General features: G+C 43.2%; 1 protein-coding gene and 1 long non-coding RNA gene across 4 annotated transcripts in view; one reads left to right on the forward strand and one right to left on the reverse strand.

Moving 5' to 3' along the window:
• Positions 1-23,235, reverse strand: part of LARP1 (La ribonucleoprotein 1, translational regulator) — an 84,573-nt gene extending 61,338 nt beyond the window's left edge. The window contains exon 1 of the mRNA XM_072824404.1: positions 23,214-23,235. The gene's annotated coding sequence lies outside the window, so the exon portion shown is untranslated. The remainder of the gene's footprint in view (positions 1-23,213) is intronic.
• The window catches only part of LOC140632416 (uncharacterized), a 31,089-nt gene extending 5,465 nt beyond the window's left edge, over positions 1-25,624 (forward strand). Inside the window, exons 3-4 of one of the 3 annotated variants that reach the window (XR_012029965.1) lie at positions 19,022-19,113; positions 23,059-25,346. This is a non-coding gene — a long non-coding RNA (uncharacterized lncRNA). Of the gene's footprint in view, positions 1-19,021; positions 19,114-23,058; positions 25,347-25,377 lie in introns of those variants that run through there. The other 2 variants (XR_012029963.1, XR_012029964.1) reach the window with 2 other exon arrangements.
• Positions 25,625-26,432: the final 808 nt, after the last annotated feature.

Raw genomic sequence — 26,432 nt, forward strand, 5'->3', positions numbered from 1 at the left:
CATATAAGGCTACACCCCAGAGGTAATCATCAGCAACATGTTGGTGTATTTTCTTCTAGTCTTTTTTCTATGTACGTTTTACCTAATTGAGATTGTATTGCAAATTCAGCAGGTTTATTTTTTGCTTTCCCACCTTGGCAGTGTATTATGAGCACTTTCTCCACATCACTGTAAATTCCCTTCACATAGTTAGTTGTATCATCTATTGAGCCCCTATGGTTTGCCACACTGCATTTCCCAAAGGGCTTTCGTGGGGAAGGACAGAGATGACTGTCCCCAGTTGGCAGCTAAAGAGCCGAGACTCACAGAAGTTCAGTCAGTTGCTCCAGGATGCCAGGGCAGCAGAATCAAAATGAGAACCCAGGTCATGCCCCTTCCATTCCAGACCCCTCCAGCACCTCAGAGGAGACATGGCACAAATGGAAAATACAAACCCCCTGCCCCACCTGTGAGACAAACTCAGACAACCACATTCAATTATTCCAGGGTCTGGAAACATCCAAGTTCTTATGGAGACAGGTGGAAATTAGTAGCTAAAACAAAGTCAGAAGGCAATTTTCCTGGCAACATGACCATAATCAGTCACAAGTACTGAGCTCTCAGAACAGAAGGGCCCTGCTCTTGGAAACAATAAAGGGCAAGACATGTTCTCTGTCCCAGGGGGGAAAAAAAAAAAAAAACTCCCTACACTAGCACAGTATTCTTGTCACAGACCACTTGCCTGTCCTTTACTTATAGCACAGGGGAAAAAAGTAAAGGGTTTGAGGTCAAAAGAGTTAAGTTCAGATTCAGGTTTGCCTACTTCCTAGCTGTGTGTTGTTGGGTAAGTTACTTCACTTCTCTGAGCTTTATTGTCTCCGTCTATAAAATGGGGAAAGGAAAATACTTGTCTGAGAAAATTCATTATGCCTTTGAGAACAGTAAATGAACCAACATTTATGAAAGGGTAGGGTCTTATAGCTTTGCCACCTGCCAGCTCTGTAACCTTGGGCAAGTTCCTTCATCTCTCTCTGCGTCAGTTTCCTCATCTGTAAAACGGAGATGATAACAGCACTTACCTTTAGGGTTATTGTGAGGATTAAGTGAGTAAATACATGCAAAGTGCTTAGAACAGTACCTGACAAATAGTACATACTGAATAAGTATTTGCTATTATTATCATTGGCATAGCATCAAGACAAACACTCTTCGAATCCCACACAAAAAAATGTAGAGCAAGCGTTACCCTAATCTTTAGATGAGGAAACCAACTCTCAGAAAGATGAAGTGTTCCTCTGGAGTCCTGATGCTAGTTGATGGCAGCCCCAGGACTTCTATAGATTCCAAATGCAATGTCTTCCCTCTCCAGATCACATTCTAGCTGTTGCAAGGGGTCAGCCTTCTGGCCAGTTTCAGCCCACAGGCATGTTTTGTTTGGCCCACACAGTATTTTCTTTTTAATTGAGTTTAGCTGTGATTAGATGGGCCCAGCACACACTAGTGAGTGTCAGATCATACCCTTCCTCTGGTGTTTGTTACTCCCAGCCAAGCAGCCAACTACCCTCATTGAGATCCTTGCACAGGTTGATACAATCCCAGTCACTAAACACATGGTATAGACAAATTCTGGAGATTAAAGATGAGGCAAGGAGGAGCACAGGCCAGAGGGACAGGGAAGAGGTAGTCAGGGAAGCCTTCCTGCAGGTGGCCATATGTATGTTAAAACTTAAAATTAGGGGCATCTGAGTAACTCAGTCAGTTAAGCATCTGCCTTCAGGTCATGATCCCAGAGTCCTGGAATGAAGTCCCTCATTGGGCTCCCTGCTCAGTAGGGAGCCTACTTCTCCCTCTCCCTGCTCCTGTTTTTTTTTTCTCTCTCTCTCAAATAGATAAAATTAAAAAGAAAAAAACAAACAACAACTTAAAATTAGGGAGTGGGCTTTGTCCACCATGAAAGGGAAGGTATGGGGCAGGGCAGGTTGCTTTAGCATTTGGTGATCTTCAGGGATATTTGGTTTTCCGGCCAATGCTTCCTTCCCCAGGCCTTTCTCTTGGCCGAGAAAAGAAGTAAGCTGCCCCTTATCTCAGATGAGGCTGTGTGACTAAGGAGGTCCATAGTCAACAGATATCAGCAGTGTTTGTTGATTAATTGATCTGTGCCATCATCCCTGAGTACTCAGCATCATGCAAGGCTCCTGGAGAGAGGTATGATCACATGAGCCCAAGTATTAACTAGGGCTCCTGCCTTCAGTGATAATAGCAAGCATAATAGTGATAATGGCAGGGTCTGTAGACAGGGTTTTTTTTGTTTGTTTGTTTAGGGTGGCACTTCCCAAGGTAAAGTCTCCAGAATGTGAATAGATAGACCACCAGGATGGAATCTGTTGAACCACTGGGTTTAACCAATGTTAAATAAATGTTTTACTGTGGGATAAATTAAATTTATATTTATATAAATAAAATAAATATATAAATATATAAATAAAATAAATTAAATTTACTGTGGGCTTTTACCATTCATGGTGAATCTCTCAGAAAGAGAGCATTTCCCAAACTCATGTAATATAGAGCAAATCTGAGCCAGGTATTTGAGGAATCCCTTTGAGAAACATTGATTCCTTTTCTGCTGGGGTGGTATTGGACAAAGGCATGTAGAAAGAGGCCTGCCTCCCTGGCTGGCTCTCCTGCTACGTTCTATAGAACCTAGAAAAAGTCTCTTTTCTTCTCTGGAATTTAGTTTTCCCATTAAAAAAAAAAAAAAGTCTGAATGTTCTGGAAGTTTCTTCCCATCCTCGCAGTCTTGATAGCAGTTTCTAACATTTCATACCTCTATGACAAAGAGGATGAGTGCTGGTCACAGGAATGAGGTGGGAAAAGTCTGTGGCAAGCTGATGAAGCTGCCTGACTGCGTGTCCCAGCAACAGTCACTGGATCAGAGAGGTTCACCAATTCCCAGAGGATCCCACAGCACTTGAGTTTCTAGATCTGTGACACATGGTAGGAAGAGGGAACCTCAAATAACGTAAGTGACCTAATTACTTAATGTGGATAAAGTGCATAGAGATCACTAGATAAAGACGGAGAATAGCCAAGCTCATTTTGTGTGACTTGTACCACCTGGTGTGTTTTGTGCCAGCCTCCCAGAGTGATGAGGCTCCCAGAGGGCACCTCAACCAAGAAAAGCAGGAACTATTATGGCATGCCTGCCATTCTCCTGCAAAAGACCCTTCAGTGACTCCATATTCCAACAGGAATAAATTCCAGACCTGTCACCTCAGCCCATAAGACCCCATGTGCTCCAGACTCCATCCACCTCTGACCCCCCAGCCCCTGCTCCTCTACCCTGTCCTTGCACTGTGCCAGCTTCTCAAAATGGAGCTCTCGGCAGCCTGGGGCCTCTAGGGCATAATTCCCATTGCCTAGAACACATGGTCCCCAACACACAAACACAAACACCATATACTTCTCATCCTCCAAGCCTCAGCTTAAAACAGTCCCCTTTCTCAGAGACACCTCCCTTGATCAACTTGGCTGAAATACTCCATGTTCTTCATAGCACAGATCGCAATCTCTGATTTTATGTGTTTATCTTCTTTTGCCAATTTTCTCCAATAATATATAAACTCCATGAGACTGGAGCTTGTGGCTATTTTGTTCATCCTTAATACCCAGTCCCAAGTACAGTGCTTCACACAGTAGGCGCTTAATATTTGGTTGAATGAATGCTGTGTGGCCTTTGGCAAGTCGCTTCCCCTCTCTGGGCTTTCATTTCTCCACGTGTGAAAAGCAGTGTTTGAATGAGGTGCTGTTGAGAGCCTCTGTAGCTCTGACTGTGGTTCTGTGACTAATATCTGGGCCCTGGGCCTGGGAGTGAGCCTGGTATGTTGCATTGCCACAGCACTGCACACAGCATGCCGATTTAATCAGGCGGCCGGCACCCTGTAATTTTGTGTTCTACTATCCCTCCTCCCCAGTCCCAGGACTGGGAACCATGCTGTCAGATTTCCAGGATGATCCATGCACAGCCACCTGGGAGAGGATGTTCAGTCTAGAAGCTCAAGGGCCAAGAAGACTTGTCACTCCTTGCCCTGATAGGAAAGGTTGGCCTCCTTGGGAGTTTTCAAACAAATCCTATAATCTCTGGTTAGAAGGGACCTTCGGGATGCTTGGCCTGGCCCTCTGCCTTAAATGTAACTGCCCTCTAAACCTTGCTCAATAGTGATCATGATCACTTGGATTCCACTTGAAGTGCTGGGAACAGGGGCCTCTCTGAATCTCAGGGCTGCTCATCTCACCCATGAACAGCTTTAGGAAGTTCTTTCTGCAGCATGGTGCAACACTAGGCAGTACAGCATAGGGGCACAAAGTCTGGGCTCTGAGTGGCCTGGGAAGAATCCCAGCTCTGGAACCTACTTGCTATATGAGCTTGAGCGAGCCATGAACCTTCTCTGTGCTTCCATTCATCTTCTGCAAAATAGGGAGAACCCTCATTGGGCTGTTGGGAAAATTGTAAGCATTAATACCTAGTGGGAAGGCAACAAATGCCTGTTTCTGTTAACTGCTACCTTTGAATGTTCTTCTTGTTATTATCATTTTCAGATCTTCCTGGACTCTGTTCTCAGGGTTGGTTGGTTTGTTTGCAAAAGAGACAGTGGGGCTAGGCCCCAAAAGCACAGGGCTAGGAATCCAGAGCGGGTGGGCTCACTGGTGACTGAGAATATTCACTTCATTGTTCCAGGCCTCAGGACCACACCTGAAAAAAGGAGACAGAATAATCCCTGTCCTGCTTCCTGTTGTAGAACAGATGCATAGATCACAGGAGAAATAAACAAGAAGGCTTCGAAAAGTGCAAAAATGCTCTACGGATGTGAGGGATTCGTCTTATTTTGTTGGAGAGCCCTTTCCTCTAAGCAAGGCACATTAGCTTCCAAACAGCAAAATAGCTAAACTCAACCTATTTGGCAAACAGTGTGTTTTTGATACTTGCTGTGAATTTGAAGCTAATCCCTTCAGAATCTTCTTTCATTAATGTACCAGAGCAAACAAATTTGAGAAGGATTTATTTATAAGCATTTGGTACATTCCTACAGGATGTAGATAGAGCTCAGTTTGGCTGATTTCTGACATCTTTGTTTATTGTTGTAATTATTATTTCTTTAGTTTCTCTTCAGGAATCTGATTGAAAGGATCCAGGTGAGGTACCTTCACTTTGCAAATGTAGGCAGGACATAGCAACTCTGCATAATTTCAGGAAGTCTGGTATGACCTCTGTTCAACCCCTGTCATGTCATGTGGGCCTGTAGTGAGAGGAGGCCCCTAGAACTGGTCTTACCATAAAGATCAAAAACAAAGATTCAGAGAGGGGATGGCACTTGCCCCAAGTCACACAGCTAGTTAATGGGGAGGCTTGACCAACCAGGTCTCTTGACTCCAAACCCCATATTCTTTCCAATAGTTCTATGGAATCCTGCAATTTCTCTAAATTAGCTGATTATGTATCAAAATATTGTAATTTGTGGGGGTTCACATTTGTCAAAACTCCATTGACCTGGGGGTCCCTACCTGGCATGGTAGGTGAAGCATGTGATTTTTGATCCCGGGGGTAGGGATTCCCTAGAAATAAAATCCTAAAAAAAAACCCAAACCCTCACTGAACCATACACTTAAAACCTCAACAATATTTTGTGTTAAATTTAACTCGATCTTAAAAAAAAATGATAAAATGGTGTGGCAGAGTTCTATTTCATGAGAGAGCCAGTGTCTGAGGCCAGCATTAAGGCAAAATAACGTATCATCTAAAGAGCTCAAGAAAAGCCCTTAGGAAGGCAGCGGGCTGGAGCCAGCAGGGTCTCTCAGCTGGTGTTTCTGCAAAAGCATTGTAACAGCCTGCTGCTTCTTCAGAAGGTCCAGATTAGATGCTGGCTGCCTTGTAGGGGGCAGGTTGCGAGAGAAAGAATGTATCTCTATAAAAGAAGGATATGTGGTGTGGTGGGAGGCACACGTGGGAACCACACTGCTAAGGGAATGTAGTTTTGGGTACCGCACCTCACACTCACACACGCACACACACCCCTCCCTGAGCAGGTGCTGGAGCAAGTCAACAGAGGGCCTGAAGCTGGGGACAAGGATCTGAGGGTTGGTTCCTGAGGGGGTACGGGGAGGGAAAGAAGTTGGAGCAGAGTTGGAGAGCTGCAACTATGGAGAACCCCTCATTCCAGAAGTGACAGCAGCAGAGGGGAACCAAGGAAGGAAAAGGATACAAACAGCTGGGGGACATCAGAGAGAGAGACATTTGGAGGTAGCCTGGCTTTTGAGGAGAAAGCAAGTACCCAGGGTGGACCTGCTGCAGTGGTCACAAAACTAGTCACTATCCTTTCATAAGTGAACACTCTAAAATTTGGAGTGATGGAGGAGGAGGAGGTTAATCCACAAAGCAGAATATGTTTAACGAGATTAGATCTGATATGCTTCTGATACATAAAGTTTATTAGTTGCTTATCTATTAAAAAAAAGGAAGATTCTGTGCTTCTCAGGGTCAAAAGTGTTTATTCTTTTGAGGAATTCAAACAGTTTCCCTAGAACTGTATTAAAACAATACATTTGTTCACCTCACACTCCTTTGGATGGCTACTATCAGAGAAGGAAGGAAGGATGGATGGAAGGCATGAGGGAAGGAGGGAGAGAGGAAGGAAGAATGGGTGGATGGAAGGCATGAGGGAAAGAGGGAGGGAGGAAGGAAGAATGGGTGGATAACAAGTGTTGGTGAGGATGTGGAGAAACTGGAACCCTTGTGCACTGCTGGTGGGAATGTAAAATGGTGCAACTGCTATGGAAAACAGTATGTAGCCTTCTCGAACAATTAAAAATGGAACTACTAAATGATCCAACGATTCTCACTTCTGGGTATTTATCCAAAGGAATTGAAAGCAAGGCCTCAAAGAGATATTTGTACACTGATGTCCATAGCAGCCATATTCAAAATAGCCATGAGATGGAAACAACTCATGTCCCCAGCAATGGATGAATGGACAGATGTGGTGTTTACATACAAATTAATATTATTCAGCCTTAAAAAAGGAGGAAGTTCTGCCACATGGATGAACCTTGAGGACACTATGTTAAGTGAAGTAAGCCAGTCACAAAATAACAGATGCTATATGATTCCACTTATATGAGGTATTTAAAGTAGTCAGGTTTAGGGCTGCCTAGCTGGTTCAGTTGGTGGAGCATGAGACTCTTGATCCCGGGGTCGTGAGTTTGACTCCATGTTGGGCACAGAGCTTACACTAAAAAAAATAACAATAAAGTAGTCAAATTCATAGAAACAGAAAATGGAATAGTGGTTACCAGGGGCTGGGGAAACAGGGAGAGAAAGTTGTTTCATGGGGATAGTGTTTCAGATTTGCAAGATGGAAAAGCACTGAGATCTGTTTTACAACAATGTGAATATTCATATCACTACTGAACTTTACACTTTAAAATGGTAAATTTTATGTTAGATGTGTTTTTATTACAACAAATAAACAAATAAGAAACCAATGCATTTGCCTGTAGATTTTCCTTTACTCACCGAAAAACAGCTGGTTATAAAAACAGCCTGTTCAGTATGATCCTGTTTTTGTAAAATGTCCTTTACTATTCTAATATATATACATTATTGTCATTAGAATATACACCAAAAGATTAACAATGGCTATTTCTGGTACCTATTTTGTTCTTTTTACCATCTATATTTTCTAACTTTTTTTAAGGAAGCATTTCATTACTTATTAAAACAACAACAACAAAGGGGCCCTTATGTGGCTTAATGTTGAGCATCTGCCTTCAGCTCAGGTCACGGTCCCGGGGTCCTGGGATCAAGTCTCGCCTCAGGCTCCTCTCAGGAGCCTGCTTCTCCCTCTGCCTATGTCTCTGCCTCTCCCTGTGTGTCTCTCATGAATACATAAATAAAATCTTTTTAAAAATCAATAAAAAATTTCATCCCATTCCAGCCCCTGTCTTTATGTCCACAAACTTTACAAAAGCGAAACTCACATCCCTGAGTCTTTACCGTATATATAATTAGAATCACTGCTAATAATTTTAAGATAAAAATAGCATAGTAATATTTTCTATGTAGGGCAAACTTAACCTGTGCTCAACATTTGTGCTTTTCATGAATTATCTCATATAATAACCCTTCAAAGTATGTACCACTATTAAACCCATTCTGCAGATGAGGAAACAGAGGTTAAATAGCTGGTAAAAATGCCTTTATAAATTTCAGGGCTGTGTTGAAACCCTCAGCAGTCTGATTCAAAAGCTATTCAGATAGCCTGGCTATTCTGCTAGACACACATGATGTACTCATCTGTCATGCTGTGCATGGGTCCCTTCAGCAACCATGAACATACAATTTATGTGTTACTTACATGGTCCAGTCAGCACCCCTACCACTCTCCCGATGGTCCTACCATATTTGTTTCACAGATGAGGTGAAGGTCAACTTCCCTCCATAAATTCCAAGCCACATTACATTCCAGATGGGTCCACACAGAGCAAATGAATGAGCCAATCCTGGGGATTCTGAGTGGTTTGGGACTGTGGGACTCTATCCAGGACATTCACCTCATTCATGTAGATACTAACTCAACTGCCCACTACAACCAAGCAGGAAACACACCCACCTCTCAGGACCAACTCCAACTTGAAGGGAGGGCAGAAAGGAAAGGCTGTCAAAGATGGTAATTGTATAATATGATTTATTACAAAAGAATAGTTAGGATTATATAGTTAACACTTGGTGTTCAAACATTTTCATCTCTAAGGATCTCTGAGAGTCTTAGAGATTGTTTAAATATATATCACATGAATTGTTGGAGACAAAGTCTATAGTTTTATTTTTTATTCATTTTATTCCTTTTAGAAGAGAGAGTGGGGTGGGGGGAGGTCAGGAAGGAGCAAAGGGAGAGGGAGAGAGAGAATCTCAAGTAGACTCCACACCCAGCTTGGAGTTCAACATGGGGCTCGACCCCAAGACCCTGAGATCATGATTTGAGCCAAATCAAGAGTAGGATGCTTAACTGACTGAGCTACCCAGGCACCCAAAATTCTATAGTTTTAGAAGATAATTAAAATTCCTTTGCCTTTGGAATTAAGAGAATTGCCTATGGGATAAATATGATGCACAAATCATATTTGCACACACACACACACACACACACACACACACACACATAGATCTAAATCCAGAAACTCAAAAATAAAATAATAAAATAAAATAAAATAAAATAAATCCAGAAACTCTGAACACAGGGCTGGAAAGGATCTTGACGAGCAGTTTGTTCAAAAAGACAAATAATACCAACTTCAAATCCCCTGCTCGTGGTTGAAATGATCAATCATAGCACTCTTTCTCACTAAACCTGGACTAAACCTCAGAATCTTTCTCAACGTAGCACTCTAAGCAGCGACTACTGCCTAATCAGAGTCAAACCCTATTCGTCATCTAGGATATTAGTCTATTCCCATCCCTGCCATGTGATCGACAGGGGACTGGAGTTCAGAGAGGTAGATTAGCTTGCTCAAAGAGACACAGCTGGTGATGCAAAGCTCAAGTTTCCAAATTTTTGCTTTTTTCTTAATCTCCACACTTGCCCTTTTGCTGTGTTCAGAATACACTGGATAGATCATGTTTTGCACCAGATTCCTCTTTCCTTTAGAATGCTCCTACCAGTGATCTGCTGAGCAGCAGGAGGCCTATTGCTTAAAATCTTTGTGTGTCAGGTGTTTTCAAGTTGAAAATGGAGATAGTCATCTGGATTCATATTCCTGCTTCTCTTACTGGTAAGCTGGGGTGCTGTATTGAGAAATGTGGGCTGTTGCTGAAATTTCTATGACTGCAGGGAAAGGATCAGATATTTCGAAAGCACCTTCTCTAGGTAAGGTACTGTGCCCCTGCTGCAGGCTGGTTTTGCTCCAGAGTGTAAAAATGAAGTAAGACATTGGGTGGCTACAGTGATCTGGTCATGGTAAGGCTGCTTGGAAGGAGGGGGTATTTGAGCAAGACTTTAGAGATTAAATGGACTAAATGTTTCTTTGACATATATGATTGTTACATAGTTATTTGGAAAGATAGAATATCAAGTGGTAAAATCATTCCTATTTCCTTTACCCATAAACTCTGTCAACATTTCATTTTTCTCATTTAGTATCTTTTTTTCTCTATGCAGAGATATTTGTTTTTTTTTCCCTTTTCTCATAGTTGTTCATCTATGTGTGCCATTTTATATTTTTATTTTTAAAAATTGTTGTGGTTATTTTAATGGAGCATGGAGGTCAATGCGGGACTTGAACCCATGACCCTAAGATTAAGACCTGAGCTGAGATCAAGAGTCAAATACTTAACTGACTGAGACACCCTGAACCCCTTGATTTTTAAGTTTTAATATACTACCAGAGTGCCTCCATAACCCATTTGTAAGAACAGCCAACAGATTGGTGTACGTACCTATGTTCATCCAAAGGCATGTGCATGCAGCACTTTTCAAAACAGCACCAAACTGGAAACAACCTGAATATCCATCAATAGAATAGATATATAAATTGTGCTATATTTCCCAAATTGAAAAGTATACAGTGATGGAAATAAACTACAGCTACACATAGCAACTTGAATGCATCTCACAAATATAATGTTGAGCAAAAGCAGCCAGGCACAAAAGAAAACATACTGTATGACCCGGTGATAGAAAGTGCAACGCCAGGCAAAATTAACCAGGATATAAGATGTCAGAACACTGTTTACCCTGGGGGGCATGGCTAGTGACTGGATGGACCATGCAGGGAGGCATCTGACTGTAGGTAACACTGTATAAGCATTTGGTGAAATGTATCAATCTGTACATTTATGACTGTGTGCTTTCCTACATATGTTCTACAAGTCAACAAAACATGAATTAATTAAGTAGCTGCAAGCAAATACATCCATCAGGTAGAGCAAGCCAAGGATGTCACTTTGGGCAGAGGAAATAACACAAGGAAAGTTGCAAGAGTGGGAAGGAGAAAACAATCCAGCTTGCTCACAACATGGGTATTACAATATTTTGCCATAAACAAATGATCCCAAAACAAGGATTAAAAACAATGACACTTATTTGCTCATAATTCTGAAAAGTGGCGGTTTGGGCTGGGCTTAGTGAGGTAGTCCTGTCTCAGCTAAGGTCACTCATACGAGTGTATGTAGTCAGAAGCATTGACTGGGGCTAGCTAGCCTAAGATGGCCTGTGCTGTTTATCCTTTTTGCCTGCTCTAGGAAAATGAATATGGGCCCTTTAAATATGTTTCCTCTGCCAGCTAGCAGGATCCTCAGTTTTGTCAGTATTGGAAGCTGGGGATACATTAAGTAAGAAAGTTCAGAATCCACTTCACCAGAATCCTGCAGCGTGTGTGGGTCCCCTATGCCCAGTTCTGCAGTGCATGGCTTCTCTAGCGTCGGGCTCTGACAGTGCATAGTGGCCAGCAGCACCCAGCAGCCAAAAGCTTCCCCAGAAATCTCTCTTGAGGGATTTTGTAGCAAAGTGTCTCTGGTGAGACATTTCCCTAAGAATGGCTTTCCTAGAACACAGGAGGACACAATTCCAGCAACTGGCATGGTACCGCAGTGACCCCTCTGCCATGTCCTCTGGGATGAGATCTGGATCTCAGCCCTGGGCAGGGGCTGGGCAGTGGGTGTGGGGGGTGGGGGCTCTACTTCAGGTGCTCTATGTCCACCCTAATGGTTGCTCCTTCTATTTGCTATTCTTGTATTCTTCAGAGTTCTCTTTACTTCTTATTAGTCAGTCCCTTGTTACTTCAACCCCCCATTATAATTGATAATTCTTTATATTAAACTTTTCCTGTTCAAAGTACTATATGGTTTCTCTCCCCTGGTTAGACCTATGTCTCACGCATCTGTCTGGTTGTTGGTGCTGGATATTGACTGTGCCTTTCTCTCCAAATGTCTCCAGCAAGATAACCTTGAGGTTTTTTTTAACATGGCAGCTGTGTCCCAAAACATGAATGCTGAAAATGTAAGGCTTCTTGAGGCCAAGGCTCAGATGCACCATAACATCATGTTAACTGATATCTATCAGTCAAAATAAGCCATTGAGTAAGCACAGATTCAAAAGGAGAAAAAATAAACTCTATCTCTTGATTGGAAAAGTGGCAAAGTCACATTGCAGATGGGCATGGGCACAGGACTGGTGGGAATGTTGCAGCCATCATTGCGAACAACCTCCCACAGTCCCAGAGCATCAGAAACAGCAGAATACTTCTTGAAAGTCTATTCCTTGACCCTACTCCAGAGCTGCTAAATCCAAATATCTGGGGTGGGATTTGGGAGTCTAAAATTTTAACATTCTTCCTCTTCCTATCCCAGCCTAGGTGATTCATACCCATAATAAAACTTGAGAACTATTCATCTATGCTCACACAATATCTGTTTTCATTCATCGCTTTGAAAATATTGTTCCAATGCCTTCTGGGCCTTCATTATTTCTGTGGAGAATCTGTTAGTTTCATTGTTGCTGCCTTCAAGATTTACCCCTTATCTCTGGTTTTCAGCAGTTATACCATATAGGTCCTAGTTCAGTTTTTTCTTTATTTATTCTGCATGGAGTTTAAAGTGATTCTTAAATCTGTGGCTTGGGGTCTTTCATTGGGCTTTGGAAATTATTGACTATCATTACAATATTGCTTCCAGGATCATTTCATTTCTCTGAGTCTCTTCTCCTCTCTTCCTCCCCATCTCCTCTTCCTTCCTTCCTCTTCCTTTTTCTCTAACCCACCCCTTTGCTGCAAGTCTCTCTTGGGACTTCAATTATACATATTTAGACATTTTCACCATGTTCCATATGACTCTCTTCTTTATTATATGTGCTGTAGTCTGGGTACTTTCTATTGCCTGTCCTTCACTAATTTTATCTTCAGCTGTGCTAATATGCTGTACTGTTATATGCATCTATTGACTTCTTTTTTTTTTCTATCTATTGACTTTTTAATTTCAGTTTTGTATTTCAGGCTCAGAATTTTCTTTTTTCTTTTTTTTTTTAAGATTTATTTATTTATTTATTCATGATAGATATCGAGAGAGAAAGAGAGAGGCAGAGACACAGAAGGAAGGAGAAGCAGGCTCCATGCTGGGAGCCCAATGCAGGACTTGATCCTGGGACTCCAGGATCGTGCCCTGGGCCAAAGGCAGACGCCAAACCGCTGAGCCACCCAGGGATCCCCTGGGCTCAGAATTTTCATTTGATTTTCCTTGGTAGATTCTAGTTCTCTTCTGAAATTCACCATCTTGTCAATCAATTTCTTTCTTTTTTAAAAAAATATTTTATTTTTTAGAGAAAGAGAGAGAGACAGAGAGAACAAGAGGAAGGATGGTCAGAGGGAGAAGCAGACTCCCTGCTGAGCAGGGAGCCCAATGCAGGGCTCAATCCCAGGACTCCAGGATCATGACCTAAGCCCACGCTTAACTGACTGAGCCACAGGTACCCCTTGTCAATTAATTTCTTGACTATAAAAATCATGTTTTAAAGTTCATATCTTAAAAAAAAAGAGAGTCCATATCTTACAGTACTAATATATGGATCTTCTGGGGACCTATTTCTATTGTCTATTTTTTCTCTTGGTTTTCAGCCATTTGGTCTGCCTACTGAGATTTTTTGAAATTTTTATTGAATGCTAGATATTGTATATGAAAAGAATTATATGAAAAGTTGATACCCTAAATGGTATTATCTTCCTTCAGAGAAATTTTTACTTCTACTTTAGGCAAGCAAGAGTCTTTTTTTTTTTTTTTTTTTTTCAAGCAAGAGTCTTATAAGGGATTGAATTGATTATATGCTAATCTTCAGTTTTGTGGAGCTGGTCTATTTCTGAGTCACCTCTACTCCTAGGGTAGAACCCTCTAGGGGTTCCATTTGAAAGCTTGGGGTGTTTATTAGGGATACTCCTACTTGGTGGACCCTGAAATCCATCTTTTATATCTCAGCTTCATAACACCTTCAGATACTCAGCTTCTGCTCAGCTTCTTAGTCATCTTTTGAGAAACAGCATATTCCTTGAAGGGCAAACTGGCAGCTGAATATGGACCTTACCTCTCTGCATTTCTCTTATCTCTGGAATCTTGAACCCTCAGGTTCTTGTTGCTTTGGTAGCTCTCTAATGCTTTCACACACAACACACACACACACACACACACACACACACAGTTATTTTCAGCTCATTGGACAAGTCTCAGTGGGAGGGTTGGTGTTCAACAAGCTATTCCATAATTATTGGGAATATAAAACCTTTGCTCATCTAACATTTATGCTATATTTTTTAAGTGGGCAGAAACCAGCCTTACTCCTCTCTGTAGTGCCAGAGACTCCCTTTCTTTAAATTCTTAATGGATACCATTTGAAAAAAATGAATAACAGTTTATAAATTGCCTTTACTTTAATAATTTTAAACTGCAGACAAAAGAAATGGCTTTTCTATAGTCCTAGATATTGGGCCCAGAGAAGACCTGCCCAAAGGTTCCATGACTAAGGTCTATTAAGAAGTGAGTGGCCTACCTGGGTCTGGTATACAGAACCAAAACGGTGCTTTCCCTTACTCTGCCAGATTGTACTGTGATGTAATGGTCAAGAACATCATGGGCTTGGGTGTCAAGCAGATCTGAGTTTATTTTTTTTAATTTTTTTAAATTTTTTTTTATTATTTATTTATGATAGTCACACAGAGAGAGAGAGCGAGAGAGAGAGGCAGAGACACAGGCAGAGGGAGAAGCAGGCTCCATGCACCGGGAGCCTGACGTGGGATTCGATCCCGGGTCTCCAGGATCGCGCCCTGGGCCAAAGGCAGGCGCCAAACCGCTGCGCCACCCAGGGTTCCCCAGATCTGAGTTTAAATCTCGGTTCTGTCACTTACTAACTGTGTGGCCTTGGACAGGTTACATGAACTCTTGGAGCTTTAGATTCCTCTTCTGGTAAAGTGGAAATATTAATAGGAGCTACTCAAGATAGTGTTGTTGTGAAGACTAAAGTGGGCCAACGTGTATAAAGTACTTGGCAGAGTCACCCTATCTGTAAATAGGAATTATTCTTTAAGAGAGGATCAGAATGGTAACAAGTGCCTCATTCCTATGAGTTTCACAGGTCGTGCAGCAACCAATTATATCTTGCCACTTCCCCTCCCCTGAGGCTGGGGGCTCTACTCCCTGGAGGCTCATGGTTCTCCTCATGCAAAATACCCACCCCAGAACCGGATGACAGTCTCAAACCAATGAAGGCTGGAGTAGAAGGAATAGTCTTTGCTTCTTGGGGGTCATCAGGACCTTACTGCCTGCTTCCCTCCTGATGCAGGCCCCTCTGAAGCCTGGTGGTCTGGGTAGATGGAGAATCAGCAGCCCAGATACTAGGGTGGCAGGGCTGAAAGACTCCAAACCTTTCTCTTCCACTGGCCCCCAAACACGTCCTTATGGCAGAGTGGTTAAGAGCACAGAATCCAGAAAAAACAAAAAACAAAAAACAAAAACAAAAACAAAACAAAAAACAGAAAACACAGATGGCGTTCAAATCTTAGCTTCATCATTTCCTAATTGTGGGATCTTAGTTAAATCCCTTAACTTTTCTTACTCAGTTTCCTCATCTGTATAATGGAGTTGATAGTAGTACCTACCTATAGAACTGTTTGAATGAGCCCAATAAATAATAGCTCTCATTTTATTTCTCCTGTTATTTTTCCCCCAGAATATATAAGTCAGAAGGAAATAGTAGAAGTTAGAACTAGAACCTTTGTCTTCAGACTCTCCCTTTCTCCACCATTTGCCCACACCACCCCTAAAATTTCTCCTGCTCAGGGGTTAAAGCATTATTTCCCAACTTTTCCTATCACAATACATGATAATATTTGTTTTTTTTTTAAATACATGATAATATTTGAATACTACCTGGGCTATCCCAATGAAGCTGTTTGAAGCCTGCATGTGCCAGTCTCATCAGATTTGGGGGCTCAGGCTGCCCTAGGTTCCACCTGGCCCCTCCACCTGAGGGCTCTATGTTTCAGCATACTTATAACCTGTCACTGTCCCCTGGCTGGGGCTCTTTGGGTTAAGATGTTGACAACCCCACATAAGGGCCAGTGTTGCACTGCCCAGAAGTGACACATTAACCCATTGTTGGTAAATCAGTCCTGGACCAGTTATTCAGTCTTCCGTTTGGAGTCCAGAGGCCAGAGCCAAGAACATGGAGATTGGGAAGAAATCAGATGTCGGCTCCTGTCCAGCCTCTGCCTCAAACTCATGTGACTTTGGACAAGCCATTACTCTTTTCTGTACTTTACTTTTCCATCTGAAGCAGAAAAGAATTAGACTAGAGGAAAGATCTACACGGTCCCTTTTGGCACTGACATTCTAAGAATCCAGGATTCTATGAATTCCCCCATCACACAGCAGTATTCTTTTCCTGGTGACCTGGTTCCTGCCTCTGATTCAGATAAGTGTAGCAAATAGTAGACTCTCCAACTGTGCAGATGCTCCCAGCTCTCCTCACAGTTTACTGGCTGGCTAGTCTTTGAAATTAACCCCTGCGAAGTCTTGACAGAGGGCAGAGCCAAACTTGCCCCATGCCCCCATCAACAGAACTCCTCTGAGTCCTCTACACATTCAGCTTACTCCTGCCCCCCAGACCAGCCTCTGGGAGAGAGGCATTCCTAATTTCATCTCTTCTTCCCACAGCTCTCGGGCTTATAGTATGATCTGGGCTCATGGTAAAGGCAGGGAAGACTCCAGCAGCAGGAGTGCAGCAGCCTCCCTGCAAGAGGGAGGGAGAGTGTGGAGAGGCTGAAGGCAGATCCTGAGGAACCTGGGCCGTGACGCTCCAGAGGCTGGAGTTGGCCTGGTGTGTAGGGCAGAGACACCATGGGCCTTGAAGCAGAAGGACATGAACAAAACTTAGGATCACAAAGTGCTTGAGCTCTATGGAAGGTAGACTGGAGCAGAAAGAGAGAGAGACAGGGAACTGTTAGAAAAGTCAGGCCAGAGACCATGACATGGCAGTAGGGACAAAAATAGGAGGAACTGAGGAGGTCATTTGGCAGGCTGGGTGATTGACCGATTGGCGGTTCAACCACAAATCTGACTGTGTCACGTGCCAGCTGGGGTTACACCGCCATGGGTCAGAGGGACTATCTGCTTTGTTAGTATGGGGGACAAGACCTCAAGGAAGAGTAGAGTAATGAGTCTCAGGCTTAGAGATAGATACACTAAAATACCTCCAGTAGCTTTTTATGCTGCTTAAGATGTTTTCTCATTTGGTCCTCTGAACACGGGTCTGTTTTGCAACAAGAAGCTTAAGGTAGTGACACAATTAGAACCTCAAATTCAGGCCTCCTGACTCTTGGCCCCACACCTGGCCATAGAAATGGCTTCCCTAAACTGACTGGCAGGCAGAGGTGGTGGGAAGTTTGCTCCCACCCAGCTGCTCCCCATCGCCTCCTCGGGATTCCACAGCCCCCAGCCTGCCACCAAAGGGCAGTAGGCCTCTAGCTACATTCATGCCCCTGCTCCAGCTTTGCTCCTTGTCCTAGGAAGACATGGGTGGGGCCAAGTGAAGGTTCTTGACATTCAGACACAAACAGGTGATCCTCTTTTTTACAAAGGAATCTTATGAATCACTAACGTGAACTCAAATAAAAAAGAACCTGCTCAGGCCAAGGCAGACGTGGTTATCTGGTTGGCTGGTTGTCTTGACTGCCTCCCCCTCACCCCACCCCCCTCTGCATCCGGCAGCCTTTCAGAATCTGCAGGGTTCCATGGCCCACAGTTTGTAAGCTGCTGGACTGGAGGACTCCTCCTTAAGGATCCTCGAGTGAGGGATTCTCCACCGGGTCCACAAGTAGAATTCTCTGAATTTGGAAGGAAAAATTCTATCTCTATTTTCACCTCTAACTCAAGTTAAATACTTTGTTCCATTACCAATGTCAGCAGTGACCACAGTAATATTGACAGTTCCTGTGACTGTGTCACTAAGAGAAATGAGATATTTTCGTGTCACATTCTAGTGGTCATAATGTCATTTATGTTTATCACTTTAAAATGACAATAGTTATTATATCTGCTGCCAGATCTCATTTTTTAATTATTAATAAAGAATTATATATTAGGATGCCACACCATGTAAAAAATATCATGATAACTATATTTTGTTATGATTCATTTTCTTATGTATTTTGTTTTATACATTTAAAAACATTCTGAATATTACTCAGCCATTAGAAATGACAAATACCCACCATTTGCTTCAACATGGATGGAACTGGAGGGTATTATGCTGAGTGAAATAGGTCAATCGGAGAAGGACAAATATTATATGGTCCCATTCATTTGGGGAATGTAAAAAATAGTGAAAGGGAATAAAGGGGAAAGGAGAGAAAATGAGTGAAAATATCAGTGAGGGTGACAAAACATGAGAGACACCTAACTCTGGGAAATGAACAAGGGGTGGTAGAAAGGGAGGTGGGCGGGGAGTCGGGGTGACTGGGTGACAGGCACTGAGGGGGGCACTTGATAGGATGAACACTGGGTGTTATTCTATATGTTAGCAAATTGAACACTGATAAAAAATAAATTAAAAAATAATAAATTAAAAACATTCTGAAGAGGGGTCCTCTGGCTTTACAGATTGCCAGCAGAGTCCATGGCATCAGTAGGTTACAAGCCCCCGTCCTAGGACTTCTCTTCCAGAACAGAGGGGGCTGGGAGCTTGTTGAAGGTCCTGCCAAAAGAGGGCATGTAGGACCTAGGATCCCCGGAGGCCTCATGCTCCGATGTGCACACTCTGAGCCTGAGGAAAATGAGACAGGAAAGTGGGGCAGGAGCAAAGGGACTCTGAGAAGTGGAGCAGAAGCCAACAGGCCGGCTGGCAGGGCTCAGTCTAGTGGGACAGAACTGAATTCCTCAGCCACAACCCCAGCCAGGCTTCTGGGGGAGCCAGGACTTGGAGGTCCTAGTCTTGTTTCTCATTTCTCTGCCCAGTCTCAATTTTCTTCTCTGAGCTAATATAGTGGAAACAATGGCCTCACGTTGGAAAGAGACCCTGCTTCTGGATCTGACTCTTCCTTGCCTTGGTGAGTTACTTTGGGCAAGTCACTTCCCTTCCCCAGGCAGTTTCCATGTCCGTATAATTGCTGGTGTAAGCCCTGCTACAAGCCCTTGCCATGCGCACAGTAGACATTGCTGATAGCTCTTAGCGTATGATCATTCCATGCTCATAGGTAGCTTCAGAAGCCTTTTCAACACTACCAGTTGATAGGAATTAGCAAATGAAGTGAAATGTTTCTGCTATTGTTGGATTAGATGATCTACACATTTGCATCTGTACTAGTCCATCCATGCCTCTAAAGATCTGACCCCAGGAACTCAAAAAAGACCCTAGATAGAAGTGCAGACTTCTAAAGCATGGCTATTTCTCACTCATAGGTGTGTGCATGTGTATAGGAAAGAAAGAGAGAACATTCTTAGCTGGGCTGTAGATTTTCTCTTGTACACTCTATAGCAAAAATGAGGTCAGAATAGGACATTGAGATGTTGAAATCTCAATCAGGCTTCCCAGAACAGATGAGCAGAGGCAGATGGAAGTCGAACTCCAAGCAATGTTTGGAATGGGCATCATTCCAGAATCAGTGCCGCCAGGCCCTACCTGTTCCCAAATGGCTCATGTCACAAAAGACATCAGACATGCGGTGCAACAGAATGATGGTAACAAAGAGTGAATAACACCAACCACTCCTAGTGTAATTTACATGGATGTATATCATGCACAGCCAGGTGGTCAAGACGTGGATATGCTAGAGACTAATGGTTTCTCTCCCAAACAGCACAAAAAAACTACTTAGAAAGTTATTTCAGAGCATTAACTATCCCAGGGGACAGCTAAAGCCCAGACAAGTGTTGTAACTTACTTAAGGTCACAGTCAGTACAAGTGCTAGGACCAAGGTCTGGGTCTCTATAGACCTGTGTGACCAGGCTGGTATCACAAATTAGAGTGTGTTGGGTAGATAGTAGGGAGTGATGGGAACTGTGGCCAACTAGAGGTCACATGTTCTGTTTAAAGGCAGCAGCTGATTATCAGTTTAAGTTGATGGTTGGCATGGGAGGGTGTGAACTTATCCTGCCACGTTCTCCTGATTTTTAAAGAGAAGTCAGAATTGAGATTTTTATATTAAGCAGCCCCATTTTCAAATGCTGACATCTAAATTTTAATAGGTTAAAACAAAACAAAACACTGTGTAGACCAAACAAATTGGATCTGGGGACTTTAGTATTTGGTCTGATTTGCAACCTCTAGTAGAACAAGTAAAAGCCCCTGCTGTGAATTCAGCTGTACAAAGATCTGAATCATGCTTCTGCCATTTGTTAGTTAAGCAGTCTCACCCAAGATCTGTAACCTCTCTGAGCCTTGGAGTTTTCATCTGTAAAATGGGAATTGAACACTAAAATGGACTACTGTCCAGATTAAGCAAAGTAATGAAAACAGCACAATCATTTGCTCATCGTAGGTGCTCCGTAGATGTAGCCCCTCCCCGCAAAGTGCCTCTGAACTTCACAGCGGTCTGATGAACACCCACCCCAAGGCACCCCAGTCCATCCACCTCAAGCTTATTTTCCTGCGAGGTATCAGTGCTCAGTGTCTGTAGAACTCTAACGTAGACACGCAAGGCCCTCAAACATGCTCACACATAGCTTGCATACCCCCCCTTGGGAGGATTTGGAGATGCCAAGTTTGGTTACCTAGGAAGGATGTTTAAGAGACTTCCCTGGGGTGCAGCCACAACCTTCTCATGTTGTTTAGAAGAGAGGCCTGCACACTGCAGGGGGTTGGCTAACGTGACCTATTGGGAGCCTTCACAGCATTAGAATTTTTCAACTTGAATTTTGTTAGCTCATGTGCTCAAACACACATGCACACACATGCTTTTGCCTACCATCTGCCCAAAGCCTAGGCAAGAAGGGCTGCCTTTCCCATTCCCGGGAAACTTCCATTCTAGCTCTCACTCCACTCATTCTGGGAAAGGAGGTACCACCAAGACCCTTGAACCAGCAGTCCTTGAGACTGATTTGCTTAGCAGGGAGCAATGGGAGAAGGGACAGGATAAAGAAGCTTAAATGACTGAATAGAAGGGGCTTGGGATCTTGACCAGACCCCCGAAGCAAGAAGCAAAAACAGCCCTCTGGATTCAGGGGAATGGACAGGTTCCAAAGACCTGCTCATCCATTGTCTCCAGAAGTCTCTTGCCACCCCAGATGATGGCAGGGCTATGAGGGACTCCATTTTATGGATGGGGAGACAGACCGAAATGTCTAGCTCTGAATCAGTTTATCCAATCCACTCTAAGGATCAGGTGCCCTCCTGATTGGGGCTCCTCTAATAGAACAAGTATGTGGGTTCTGAGTCCCTGCCCTAAGCTGAACCCCAACTTAACAACACCACCACTACCACTTAGCCAGCCAACACTTTTGCTATTTCTCCACTCCCACCTCATTTTAGAATTTAGAAGACATTGAAGCAGAGAAAAGTGACTTACACCCAAGGTCACCAGGAGGTCTCAAAGTCTGTGTTTGAACTCAAGGTTGTCTGATGCCAGCCACATATTATACTGTCTCATACATGAGGGCCACATTCCCAGCCTGGGTTTCAGTTCCATTAGAAAATACCATGACTCAGTGAGCTGTTTCCCCTGCTTTTTGTTTATATGAGTCTGTATTTCAAAAAAGTCCCAATAAATGGTATTGTAAAAAAAAGGAAGAGAACTTAATGAGCAACCATAATCCCATCACAATTAGAATAATTCTTTTTTTTTTTTAGAATAATTCTTTATCAAGGAGGTCACATTTTATAAAACAGCCATTACTCTATTTTGTCAATTCTAAGATGCATGTCTGTGGGGTTTTTTGTTTCCATCTTTGAATTTGGGAAGCATTTTAAAATCTGTGGACTCTGAGCTTCCAAGATGTACACTATTTTATTTGGCCCTAAGAATAATCTGGGGAAGCAAGCATTGCCAAGATTATAATCCCCATTTTACAGCTGGGAAAACTGAGGTTCAAAGAGGTTAGGCAATTTGCCTGAGGTTACAGAGCTAGTCAATGCAGATTAGTCCTGTGCCCTGATTCCCAGCACAAGCTGTGTCTGCCATATGCTCCTGGACTCCAAACCCTGTGCTCACGTGCACCTGTTTCCATCACCCCACTGGTCAACCCATGGTGGAAGACTGAGGGACCTCTCAGTTTCCCCCATCCAGGGTTGTCTAACCTCAGGCAGAGCAGCGGATGAACCCAGTGTGAGGTCTTCAAGGAGCAGTCTAGCCCCAAATAGGAAGTTTTCAGGTCACAGGATCCCACTTTCAAGAATGCAGCCCATGAGACACCTCGGTAAGCTCAGCAGTTGAGCATTTGCATTCAGCTCAGGGTGTGATCCCGGGGTCCTGGGATGGAGTCCCACATTAGGCTCCCTGTGAGGAGTCTGTTTCTCCCTCTATGTCTCTGCCTCTCTCTCTGTCTCTCATGAATAAGTAAATAAAATCTTACAAAAAAAAAAAAAAAGAGAGAGAGAGAGAGAGAATGCAACCTATGTATTGTAGAGACCCAAGCCAGGCCTAGGGTGTGAAGGCGGTATTTCTGCCTGGTATGCTCATGATCCATGCAAGCTAGATCTAGGGGCTCCCACCTAGGATCCCCATCCTCTGAAAATTGCCCTATTTCTCATATTTCAAAAGACCAAATGAAAAGCAAATATTGACTCTAGATAAGCTCGCACAGGCTGCTTAAAACAGCACATTTCTTTACTTTTGGTTTAACTTACATCAGCTTGATGTTTCATGGCAGTTCGTTCCTGCTGACCAGAAAACAATGATTGGCTATTATGGGGTCCCAATTCACAAAGAAGGGGAAAACCAGTTAATGACATGTAACAGGTACAGCTCGGCAGACAAAAATCTTTCAAAACAAGGGGTGTGATGGAAAAATAAGAGAAGGAGAAAGCTGACATGGAAATTTAAACTCATTTTCCCAGATGGAGAACATGAGGCTCAGAAAGCTGCAGTGACTTGTCAAGGTCACACAGCGGAGCTGAAACCAGCACCCAAAGTTTCTGCCCCTCAGGAGAAGCATCTTTCGACCAGACCCTGCTTTGCTGAGCTTCAAGAAACCCAGATTGTCAGTACTCACCAGGGCTGCTGAAAAGGGTCAGGACAGGGAAATGGCTTCTCCCTTGCACCTGTGGGCTCCTTCCTGGCGGGCAGTTGCCAAGGCCACGCTGTCTTTCCTCCCTGGGCGTCTGCCAGGGCAGCTAGGCATGGGAGCTGTCCTGGAAAGCCAGCTCTGGGCAAGGTGAAAGAGGCCTCTGAAGAAAGCAACCTCCAGGACATAAAATGACCAGGCCCTGGGGTCACGAAGTGGCCACGGAGGGCTTAATTTCATCTAGCTTGAACAGCTGCCTCTGGCCCCCACTGGGGAGCTCTCCAGGTGGCATGGCTGGTTTTCCTGCCAGCTGCTGGGTGCCTTTAAGAGAATGACTACAGTTCATTGGCTGAGCAAGGCTCCCCCTACCTCTTTACCTGAGCAGGTGAGAAAAGCCAGGCTAGGGGAGGGCTGGGGACTCAGGTGAGAAAACAAAACCGTGGCGACCAGCTGGCTCTCCCTTCCTTCACAGACAGCCCTTCCTTCCTGGGCTTCCTTCCTTATCCCCACCTCAACCACAGGACCAGCTGGAGGGAGAGAAAGGGCAAACATTCTGCAGACTGCCTAATGCCTCTCAGTTCACAAAGCTTCACTATCTCTACATAACCCTAGACCAGAGTTATTTGTATGTCTTCTCTGTCCATGGAGAACTGTCCTTGGAGATATGAAATGTCCAACTCACGCAGCTCTTGGAAGGAAGGTTGACAGAGTAGGACGGTGTGAGGATTCAAACCTGAGTCTCCTGCTTTTGACTTCCACCCACTGCTCCTGGACCAAATCACCTCCCTCTCTATAAGGCCTTTGACAAGCCACTCACTGCCTCAGTTTCCATATCTGTAAGATGGTACAGTCTTGCTTGTAGGTGAGTCTACACTCAGTTTGTTGAGTGTATCATAGACTTAGAGCTAAAAAGGACTTAGGAGATGATCTAGCTCATCCATGCATCTAGCAGCCATTGCTTCATTCTGCAGGCATTGTTATTCAGCAACTATTATGTGCCACACCTATTTTAAATCCTAGGGCTACATCGGTGAACAGGAAAGTCAAGGACCTTATTGAGTTTGCATTCTAGAAAGAGGAAAGACAGACATAAGTAAACAGATTAGATAGGTAAAAGTACCCTGAAGAAATGAAATAGGCTGATATGATAAAGTCATGGGGGGGGGGGGCTAGTTTAGATTATGTGGTCGCTAAGGCCCTCTCTGATGAGGTGATATTGAAGCTGAGGCTTGAATAACCAGCCATTAGAAAAACCAGTCATTAGAGGAGCTGGAGCAAGAATCTTCCAGGAACGGAGAACTATAAGTGCAAAGGCCCTGAGGTAGGGGTATTTGGAGAATAGAAAGAAAGCTGCCTGTGGCTAGAATATAGTCCAATCCTTGTACTCCTTTTTAATAGATAAGGAAATGATTCAGAGCAATGGCTTGCCCAAGATCCCCTCTTGCAAATTTCTCTTTCCTTTCTTTATCCTCATTCATTATGGAGGGAAACTGAAGTCTGGAGTTCATCAGCACTTGAGTTACCAATAAAACAATCATTGTACGAGCCTACACTGCTTTGACCTCATGTTTCTTCCACTCTGTAGACATGTGTAAATTCCCAAAGGGCAGGGGCTATGATTTTAGGAGTTTCCTACATTGAAGAACCAAATCCTGACCAACAGAATATAGTGCTAAAAAAAAGCAGCAGCAATGTAAACTGCCCTATTGTGACATAAGGTCAGTACAGACCTTTCCTGTTCAATTCCTTTCCACTGTCATTTTCAGAATTTTTACTCTGATTTTTTAAAAGGGCTCTCTGTTGTCAGTCATCATGTTGTTGATGGTAACACTGGGATTGTTATTCTGAAACTGTTGGTAAGTAGTGTAGGGTAAAGCAAGTGAATTTCATGGTGGTGGTATTGGGAACCAGGACTTTTAATGTGAGAGAAAGGAAATACAAATGAAAGACAAAAGGGGTTAAGTAAAAATTTTATAATCCTGGATTTAAGTCAGAAGTTCCAGTGTGAATTTTTGATGCAGCTGATCTGAAAACAAACACCATATTCCCTGGCTCTGCCTATTGTTGTCAGGTCTAGAAATAACAATCAACACTTGAATGAGCACCTTTAGGGTCCAGACTATAGTCTCAAAATATGATTTTACATTTAAAGGATCCCAGGCTCCTCACAAAATAAATAGCTGATTCCAGCTCTGGAGTGGAAAATGTACAACATGTACATGGACTTTTAATGCCACAAACGAAGGAAACCAGAGTCATGGCAAAGGGGCTCAGGAAACAACCTGAAGAGACTCTTATTTGCCAAAGGCCAGATGATTTCAGCATCAGTCAAGAAAATAACTGCAATGAATAGGTAACATTAAACATATTTAAATCCATGAATTCATAATGATTTTTTTAAAATAAAAAACTTCAGTGATCATCTTTGAAAGATAGTAGGAAATCAACTCATTATTTTGAAAAGTGGTAAATAAAGGGAGACAAACATTTATTCTGTCTTTCCTGTACGAACTGTGCCTGAGGCAACCAGAATAGATGAAAGGAAGGTGCTTTTTATGTAAGCTTTCCAACAAATAAAATGAAACAGGAATGAAGAAGGATTAACTGGAATATCACCATTTTGCAACTCCTTATGGATTAGTTGATCTAACTGATAATACAAAAAGAGAAACAAGGGTGTTGGGGTTGCTCAGTGGTTGGGCATCTGCCTTTGGCATGATCTCAGGGTCATGGGATCAAGTACTACATCGGGCTCCCTGCAGGGAGTCTGCTTCTTCTTCTATGTCTCTGCCTCTCTCTGTGTGTCTCTCATGAATAAATAAATAAAATCTTAAAAAAAAAAAAAAAAGTGGGGATACCTGAGTGGCTCAGCAGTTGAGCATCTGCCGTAGGCTTGGGGCATGGTCCCAGAGTTCTGGGATCAAGTCCCACATTGGGCTACTTGTGTGGAGCCTGCTTCTCCCTCTGCCTATGTCTCTGCCTCTCTTTCTGTGTCACTCATGAATAAATAAATAAAATCTTAAAAATAAGAGAGAGAGAGAAACAAGTAGACATAATGGGCCCCTTGGTAGAATGAATCACCACATCCTATGGAGAAATCATGCCCCAAGAATCAAGCAGGAGTCTGATCAAGCCTTTGGAGTAGGTGTTGGCAAACTTTGTCTCCAATGGGCAAGCTTTTATAGGCTACAGTGTTTGACCTCTGCG

The sequence above is a fragment of the Canis lupus genome, chromosome 4, assembly GCF_048164855.1.
Source record: "Canis lupus baileyi chromosome 4, mCanLup2.hap1, whole genome shotgun sequence".
Lineage (NCBI taxonomy): Eukaryota > Metazoa > Chordata > Mammalia > Carnivora > Canidae > Canis > Canis lupus.